Raw genomic sequence first — 10,023 nt, forward strand, 5'->3', positions numbered from 1 at the left:
ATATTCTAAGCTGCTTAAAGCTAGTATTCGGATGTTAAACAGATCATAATTCCCTCTCTAATATCTATTTTATATTGCTGTGAAAACATGATTCATTGAGCCGATCATGCTGAGCCATTATTTAACCCATTTCCAATGTTACTGAAATACAACTCGCCATGTCCCGTTCAATACTGTCCTGTATATACTTGTTTACTGAATTATTCAATCTTCTTATAATGACATGAAATCCAGCTATGGTGGACATCCCATATGGTAAAAACGAGTGGAAAACTCCAGTAGTAAAGAAAACCCTCTGTTGCCTTGCTGTATCCTGAATGTCTCTTACAGTGCTGGATAGAAGGTCGGGCAGGCTCACCATTGTGCCCATAATCACATAAGAAGACGACAGCGTTATGGCCATAGTAACCATATGTTGTTGTCGGATGATTTAAATCTCCCATCATCCCCTTTTCCCCTACCTCTCTATCTCCTCCTCTCTCTCTATCTTTCAGCCTCATGCATAACTGAGTAGCACATCAAATATTCATAGCACACAACACACACTCACCCATGCACACACACACACACACACAAGCTTGCATACGGACTTCCGACAAAAACGAGTTGCACACACGCTCGCCCCCCCCTCTGTCTTATGCACTTGAACGCACCCATACACACATATACGTACAATACTGCAATCATTCACATGCTTGCGAGAGAAAGAGCCAGCTCAAAGCAAGCGTCCATGAAAGTTTAATACGCCGGGATTCGCAAACAGACACGCACACATACGGAGCCATGAGTGTGCACGGATGCAGACACACCACACATCTCCCTCCTTCACTCACGGCCATTAAAGTTTAATTTACAGGATGTCAAGTGGCTTCACTGTGTTGGGCTGTTTGTAGCACCTATATTTTTACACTCCTTAAATATTTAAAACATTCATGCTCCAGGATACAGTCAACATCATCATCATGAGCCCAATGTTAGTTCGTGGTAGCCGTTGGGACTGTCAGTGGGATTCATATTCATCACCAGGATAATAAAAAAGCAACATATCATAGTAGTGGTGTCATGGTTTCCTGCTGTGCTTCTTCGGAGGCCTGTAATTGGCCAGTTACTGAATCAACGATACATAAATACATCTCACCAACCTGTTGTTTCAAACATGAGTGAGAAAGTTAAGTCACCATTTTGTGTACTTCAAACTGATTAAGGACCATAATGAATGATTAAGGACCATAAAACACATCATGTTCCTCTTAAAACTAATGTAAAGGAATAGTTCACCATTTTGGAAATACCCTTGTTTGCTTTCTTTCCGTAGAACGAGATGTGAAGATAGAACCCAATCTGTGTCTAATGGAGCTGGATTTAGGACTAGCTTAGCATGTCAGAACTATTAAAATAAGCCAACAAACATCTCCAAAGCCCACTTACAAACAACAATGTAGAAACAACACTGTCTTTTGAGGGGAAGGCCACATTTTGACCATCCACCTAGCGTCTTCAGTTATAGAGCGGGTTGCCAGTAGTGGTCAGTGAGCACAAGTTTTAGTATGTTCAGGTACGATGGTGCTAAACATGGCAACGCATCGGAGACAACAAGACTACAGGTTACAGTACACACAATTCCTGTTGCCTGTTTTCACACTTTTTTTATGATGAGCTCCTTTTGGGGAATTTATGCATCATTACGTAAAAAGATTCATTTTTTTTAAAGTTTTTAATTTTTAAAAAGATTCATTTTTTTACATTAAGTAAAAAGTATTGCACCTGCCATTGGTTTTTGGGGACATTATACTGTGAATATATTCCATATGAATGAAATGGCAATGAGTAAGTACGTATGTGGGAGTGATTCAGGACATAGTCCAACTCTATGTTGCAAGAAATCTAGCTGGAACAAGTAAACATCCAATTTCAAGGAGACCCCCTGTAGTTAGAGCAGTTTCAACATTGTCTAAGCTGATATCATAAACGCTACCATTTATTGGTAAACATTATTCTCATCTGTGGACTTTGGTATTGATTTTTACATAACACAGAGTATTGATTGGTCTCCGTTTGTTATTCTGAGACAAGTGGTATCCAGCTATGCACATGGCGGCTAACAGACAGCAATTTCTCAAAAACCTAGGAAAATAAAACCCCAAACTATCTGCATCGCTATATAACCTGACCAGGACACACTTTTAAGGAAGAGTATTGCATTGCATAATGAGCAAGGAGAGATCATCCTCCAACGGGCCGTCCTTCAAGTTCAAGCACTTAAAATGCCAGCACTTATTCCCGCATGCTCAAGAGCCCTTGACAAAAATACAGAGTCCCTACCATTTCTTGGGGTGCTCTTCGTTGCTATTGTTGACCTTTCGACCTCCCGTTGGAGGGCGGTTAGCTCACGTTTGTCTTTGGGGAATTAGGAGTATCACTTAAAAAGAGACAGGTTTCAGAGAGCTGCTGGTTTAAGTGGACCACCAGAACTGCAAGTGCAGGATCAAAGTCGCCGAGGATGTCTGTGTGAAAAAGAAAGCGGGACGGAGGGAGGGCAACGCAATCAAGGCGAGAGGCGGAAGAAGGGAACGAGGCAAAGAAGGGAACATTGAAATTAAGTGGACGCAAAGTGAGAATGTAACATCCCTCCGTAGCTATGATGAGTGTACAGCTTTTGAAGTTCAAGAGGGCCTTCATAAATGCGTACACTATATGGCCAAAAGTATATGGACGGTCCAATACTTCATCCATGTGTGAATGTCGAGCATGTCATTCCAAAACCAGGTGCATCAACAGGCTGCTACAAGCGTGTCCGATCTTTAGGGAATCGATGCCACCACATTTTGGAACTTGGCTGAAAGGATTTGCAGCGATGTCAGCCATTGATGTTGGGTGATATGTCCTGGTAGTGTCTCAGTCCAAAGGTGTTGGGGTTAAAGTCAGGCCAGTCAAGTTATGACACGCAAAACTGCCAAAATGATTTCTTTAATTGACTTTGTTTGGTTTGCTTTACAGCTGGAAGCACACTTTTGTCCGAAAACTTGCACAAAACTTATTTTGTGATGATCTTCTGCACAATGTTTTAGGTGAAATACAGTATGAAACAGTTATTACAGTATTTGTATAGTTCAGCTAGTTGGAAGTGACTCTTTGGACTCTGTGCTTGTAGTAATGATTGTCCAGCTTTTGCTGTTACGTCTGGATTATGTTGAGCTCCAGTATGACATATAGGCCTCTGCGGGGGGGGGGGGGGGGGGGGGGGGGGAGGGGGGGGTTCTGTGTACTTTCATGCAGATTTCACCCACGCTGACCAGAAAGAGCAGTCCTCTGTTACTTATTACCTCTGTATTTTCTACTCTCTACATTGTCTCTGCACAGTAGCCCTGGGCGTCGCCCTAATGTGTTTACAGCAATCTCCTCTACACTTCCTTCACATATGAAATGACTACAGCTGGAAACACTAATAAGTCCATGGTGCCTAATTCTGTAAAGTTTCAAGATAAGGACACTAACGAAATCCTGAAACAAAGAAAACTGGAACAGGAACTGTAAACAATGTTCAGGTAGGTCTGTCGCAATTATTATAGAACCGCCTGATTGCGATTATTTGCCCCGACTGCGATCATTTTGCATAATAGTGAAATTCCACAGCTCTGGAGAAAGTTATCAAGCCTTCTTCTACATTAATTGACTGTCTTGAACCCCATTTTTGTTACCTTAGGTCGGCCTACTCAAAAGTTTCAGAACAAGATATTTAAAATAAATCTATGTGCAGCAGAGATATGAAGATTAGTTGACACGCTTAGCCAATGATCATTTCATTGAGCATCCATTGAAATGAACAACACAGATTTAGGCCTCGCTCATAGCTCAAAAGCACCGCTGTGAGGCATAAAATGAACAGAAAAAGTTCAAATTAAATAAATTAAATTGCACGCATTTGTATGGCAGTTAATCGTCATCTAAAGTATTAGCTCATTTCAAGACACAAAGCAGTAAATGCATTCAAAAGTTAGTAGTATTATTTTGACAAGTCTTCACTTTTAAGTTGAACAGAACAGCTCTGAGAAAGAAAAACACGACTTGGCAAATCTCCTGAGAAAATGACTCATCGAGCAGCAGTACAGATAAGGGAGCTGTATAACCACTTCAACGAGTGTATTTGATCATTAAACCGGCTCAAATATCTCCCGCTAACACCAAATAACCCCAGCTGGTGCAAACTGGGCTCAGAACCTTGGACAGCTCCTGTGGTGCTGACGGCAGTAGCAGATTTGGGACCTTGGTAAGTGCAGCAACACACAGTCCTGAGAGGCATGTTTTCCATGTTAGGGGACGGCTTTACATCCATTAAAGTCTACCTACACACAATATTAGCAAATGAGAAAAGTATAGCTTCAGGGCTTTCTGCGGGAAAAGGTTTATTTTAACCCCCAAATGTTGATCTAGGGTTATTGGTTGCTGCAATTGTTCCTCTTGACAGTACTTCAAGAAGATACATATTTCTCTCTGATAATGTGTATTATGTGTATTAATATTGAATTTATTGATGTTTTCAAATAAATAAACAAATCAAATGTGATCCAACACCGCCATTTAATTTACCCACAGACTAGATACTGCAGTCATGAAGTCGTGGTAACTGATTAACTGATAAATTGCATGCTCACATTGAGATGTGTTCAGCAAAAGAAACCTGGACTAAATGCACTAAACAAAGCATCTTCGGCTGTAACTCTAGACACACAGTTGCCATGTGGAAGAGGCCGGTGGACAGTGTTTGATGGCCCGCCCCTCTCTTTCTTCTCCCTTTTCTCCTTAGGTTTCATATCCCCCCTACCTCTCCGTCTGCCGTCCTCTCTCCCTTTTTCCTCCACATTACTGTCACTGCCTCTTTCTTCCCCTGTCTCACATTTCCTGTCCCCCACTTAGCAAAGTGAAGAGCGACAACTCCAGTACCTTGACATTCCCTCAGGGGCCCCTGTTGAAAAATAAGAATTGATGTTGGCCTGGTGCTGGCCAAGTGTGCGAAAGATTCCTCCCAAAGTACAAATCAGTTCGTACACGTCACACATTGTGGCCACGGTACAATAATCTCATAGCTTTTCAGAGTGGCCGAGAGAACCTAAAAATATCCACCGTTCCTGTTCTGTTGATGGAGTTGGACATTGGAAGCGGTAAACAGAGTGGTTTCTGCTCCCTGAAACTCACTAGATGATACAAAAGAACATGCTGCTGGATTCCCACAAAGTAAACCATTTAATTGCCCTGGTGGCATTATCAAGTTCCTGACCTTGCACTGTGTGAGACACACTTTGTAAGATTCCATAATAGTCCAGAAAAATCAATGACAAGCTGGTAGCATTTAAGCTGCCATAAAAAGGCTGCCATTGGACATGCCTGCAATTAATTAACGTGCTATCCTGAGGGGTCTTCGGAGGCACCAGGCGCCTTAACACAGGGCCATTTGCTGTAGGTCACACCTGAATAAAACGGGCGTACTTTCAACCATACACTGACATCATCGTAAAAAGACTGGCCTTGGATATGCCTGATTAGAATTAGTTTAACATCCCGGTGCCCCCAGAAGCAAACAAAAGCTGCAATAGGGAACTTGCCTGACTTAGGGACCATAACATTAATAAATGCAGGGGTCATACAGAGGCTGTCCCACAACATGCCTGTATAAAACTGATGTGATATCCAAAGGGGTCATTCAGAGGGGGCTGGGGTCTTCGCCGTTCAGGGACATGCCTGCATATATTTGGTGTAATGCCCGTAGGAGGGCGGGTCATTCTGGGAGTTTTGCTGTCCTGAGCCGCCTATGGGATTTCACCAGGTTATAATTAATGTAACCTCCCTTATATAGGCGCCACTGTGGAGTAGGAACAGAGGCATAAAGGTCTTTATACTTTCTCTACACCTCCACAACTCTCCTTTCATCTTTTAAATAGCTAAAGGTCTGCTCTCAGTGGTGCTATAGGTGCAGAGATCAGCTTTTTAATATCAGTAAAGTTCCGACTATTCAAATTGAATAAAGTTATGGCTGTAATCTATCATTGATAGAGGATGGACAGTATAGGCCCTCATTAGCAAGTTAAAGGGCTTCAGAGGGGCAGGCATGGAAGGAGGGAAGGAGGAGGAAAGAGAGCAAGAGGAGTCTTTCAGAGGCCTGATTCCTTTGGAGGTCCGATTTGATTTGAAATAAATCAGTAACTGTTAAATTATTCATAATGCAAACATGGTAACATAAATGTATTAAGAACACACATCTCAACTGCAGGCTGAAAACTGACACAAAATGAAAGAAGTGTCTTTAAAAGGGGAATATTGTACCACATACACGTTAGTGGACGCACCAACCAAGTTGAGCTGCTTTTGGGTTAAGAAATCCGTTAATTCCACATCGGCCATATTTCACTGGCTTATCTAGACGGATATGAATAGTGACCAAACGCTCCTGTCACAACTGCATGGATAAACTTTAGGAGACATGACAAAACACCACAGCAAGTGCTAGTCTTTGCAGAAAGCGGGAATGCTGCAGCGAGACTCTTTTCGCAGGAGATAGAAAATGTCACTGACATATAGAAATACAGGGACTTTTTCTTTATAAGTTACTGCCCACAAATGTAAGCTCACTCATTTCATTTCATTGTCAGGCCAGTCTGTTCCATATCCTCATGTTCACTTGCTGGGTTTAAGAATTGTTGGGTTATGAGATTGTCATTCAAACAAACAAATGTTTTTGCCAGCGCCTTTACCAGGCGTTGTTGTTTTGAAAGTCTGCCTTGCTTTACTGCGGAGACGCCTCAGTGGCACTCATCAACATTCAAAACTCGACATGCTAATTAGCGGGACAACGCTGCTACACTGTAGCCATTACCGAAATATAGTGACCACATTTAACAGCAAGACAAGGTACCATTCCCGTTTTCATTACGGGGGCACCATAACAGCATCCTCGTCAACAAAGGTGGTGCGTGGCATAAAGCTGCAGCATTATTTCGAGCCAGCTGCATTGGGCCTCCTGTAATGTCTCCCTCTCTTTCCTCTTCAATTTGAGAACTGAAAACACAGCTTTAATCTTTTTCTAATGGTCTCCTCCTGTTTCCTCGTCTTTTCCTCTTCTTCCCACTGGTTGCCTCCTCTGAGTGTGGATCACCTGATTTGGATACCTACCTACCCAGCTGCTTCTCATCATCAATTAGTCGGTTTGTTTACGAAGGGTATAGTTCATGCCCGCGCAATGTGACTTATGGCTGAATTCCATTGAGCTGCTTCAGTCACAGGGTGCTGGTGTTGTGCACGTTGGCTGCACCATTATGGCCAAAATGATAATCACGACTATTTATCTAAATTATTTATCACAATCCTTTATTCACTGCAGGGAATAAATATAGTGTATTGTATTGAGCACTGCTTTCACTTCCATTTTCGTGCTACATTCCTGCTAATTTACAAACTTGCATGAAAATAAATCATAATTTTCTTCTTCACCATATTCAGTGCATTTTCGTTTTGCCCGACATGTAAGTATATCACTCATCTTTTTCATATTGTACCTCTCTGCCCCGACTGTCCTCCGTCAAATAACAGACAAGACAAAATAAAGGTGATAATGTCAAAATGAAATCAAAACACAAATGCTATCAAGTTTGTACAATCATACTGACTGATCACTGGAAATTGTAAAACAGTTGCCAAAGCACAACAATGTAGTCCCATTTCATTGTCTCTCTTCTTAGTTGAAACACAAGACCTGAGACAAGCATCGAGGGCTTTGATGAATAGTATGATGCAGTCACAAGTCTGCTGGTAGATGATACAACTCTGTCTGAACATTATTGAGCAGATTTTAATCCCTGTTCAGATTATACATTTGTTTTCCACAGCCTCGGGTTTTCAGTTTGCTGTTCACAGTTAGTTATTAGTTATACATGACTGCCACCTTGTGGCATTTAGATGTGTGTATGTTGTCAAGAACTGTAAATCAACAGGAAACCCTGCTCATTGCTTTTCTGTTTCAAAGACGGTTAAAAGAACCTTTCAGGTTTATTTATTTATAAATTAGTTTGATGAATGTGCCAACATTTTACCAGTTGATTTTGTCCAAACTTTTATTTGAACAAATTAACACAGCTTTCCCTCACCCTCTCGTCTGCTTTCACTAACGACAGATGGCTATTCATAAAGTTGCCGCTCTTCTTTCAACATGCTTTTTTTTCCTCCTCCAATTCATCTGACGTGTTGGGTGACTTTCCACAAAATGCTCCCATAGGAAAGAGCAGCTATTCCTGCCTCAGAGACAAAGAGGCAAAGACAGCGAGAGGCACCGGGAAAAAAAGTAAAAGCATTGAAAGAGAGATGAGACAGAGAAATAGAGAAAGATGCAGAGGAGGAGAGCAAAGGGAGGAGGAAAAGGGAGAACCAGCAGACAGTAAGAGAGCAGATTCATTCCCCCGAGAACTAATTATAACATCACCACAGAGCTCAGTTCAATGCCACTTTGACAAGAAAAAAATAAATAACTAGTGTTGCACTTTCGCTGCAACAGCAGACAAAACGCACGCAGCTTCTCCACATACATCCCATGCTGCCACCCAGTGTGGAGCATAGATTCTACCGGCTCGTAGGAGGACATATATGCAATTCATCAACTGTATATTTATGTGTAGCGGAATGTTGCACAATGTATATACTTCTGCAGCCGTCCATTCTGGTTGGAAATGTGCTGTAGTTCCCACTAAGTGAAGTTGTAGATTTTAACTTATTTTTTATTTATTTTTTTATTTTTTATTAATTGCAAGAGAATACATAGACATAACAACAAGAGAACGACAAGAACAGTGAGATACAAGCCAGCAAACATCATATAGCCAGTGTATGGGAGAACAGTGTGTGTGTGTGTGTGTGTGTGTGTGTGTGTGTCTGAGCCTTGTGATATGAAAGAAAAAAATTGTAAGAAAGTACATAAATTACAAAATAATAACGTCCGAAAAAAATGCTTTTAACGTAAACAAAGTTTAACTGTCTTTATTGTTGATGTTTTTTTTATTTTTAATGTTGCTTTGAAGATAAACATTTGAAGATGTGGTCACCTGGCTGACATTCCTCGCCTGTACACCGGGTGCCCTCAGTGTGCTCTTCTCATGCTCCGCACACCTGTTGATGATTGCCTCATCAGCCCTTCTGGGCCTCTTGTTTGTCTCCCCAGCTGTTTCATATTGACCCTAATTATGTCCTGGGCTTTATAAGAACTCTCCATGTACCCTGAGGAAGAACAAGAGATGAGGTTAAAAGATAAGCAAATAAGTAAATTAAATTAGTTATGTTTTTGACCTACAACCATCTATATTTTCTCAGCATACACCATTGTACAGCAACAGTGAATAGAAATCCTTGTGGGAGCAAAGGATACTGTGTGAATTATTTTCTTTTGCCTCGCACAAGTACATACAAACAAAGCTTATAGGCTTCTCTGATACAGGTAGATTAGTTTTCAATGCTGAAAAGACACAACGCTACACTTATTCACAGGTTTAAAAAAGAAGTTAAAAACCAATACATGTTTCAAATACTACCTAACCCACTCTTAGACCAATCAGTTGCATTTCTGGCATTAAATAGGCCTGTAAACCAATGCAAAACAACTTGCAGACAATCTGCACGACACAGACACCACAGCAGGGAGCTGAACACATACACCGCCTACAGGAGAGAAAGCAGCCAGTACAGAGAGACAGACAGACGGAGGGTTCACCTCACTTTTTTTTACCTGTTGAAGCCCATTCTTCTCTCCTTCATGAAGGTTACGACTGGTTGTATAATTCATTTGCGTTTCTTTTCCAGACTCCTGTCCATTTTCACCTCCCCAGCGCCATGACTGTATTCGCATCTTCTTCTTCTTCTTTCAGTTTATTGGCGGACTACAAAACAAAGTTTAAGGTGCATGCCGCAACCTACTGTACGGGAGTGTGTAACATCATGACTGTATGACAGTTATCATTTAAACACAATAATAATGTTAATTATAAATTT

This window comes from Anarrhichthys ocellatus, unplaced genomic scaffold (assembly GCF_004355925.1).
Source record: "Anarrhichthys ocellatus isolate YVR2014 unplaced genomic scaffold, GSC_Weel_1.0 scaffold36, whole genome shotgun sequence".
NCBI lineage: Eukaryota > Metazoa > Chordata > Actinopteri > Perciformes > Anarhichadidae > Anarrhichthys > Anarrhichthys ocellatus.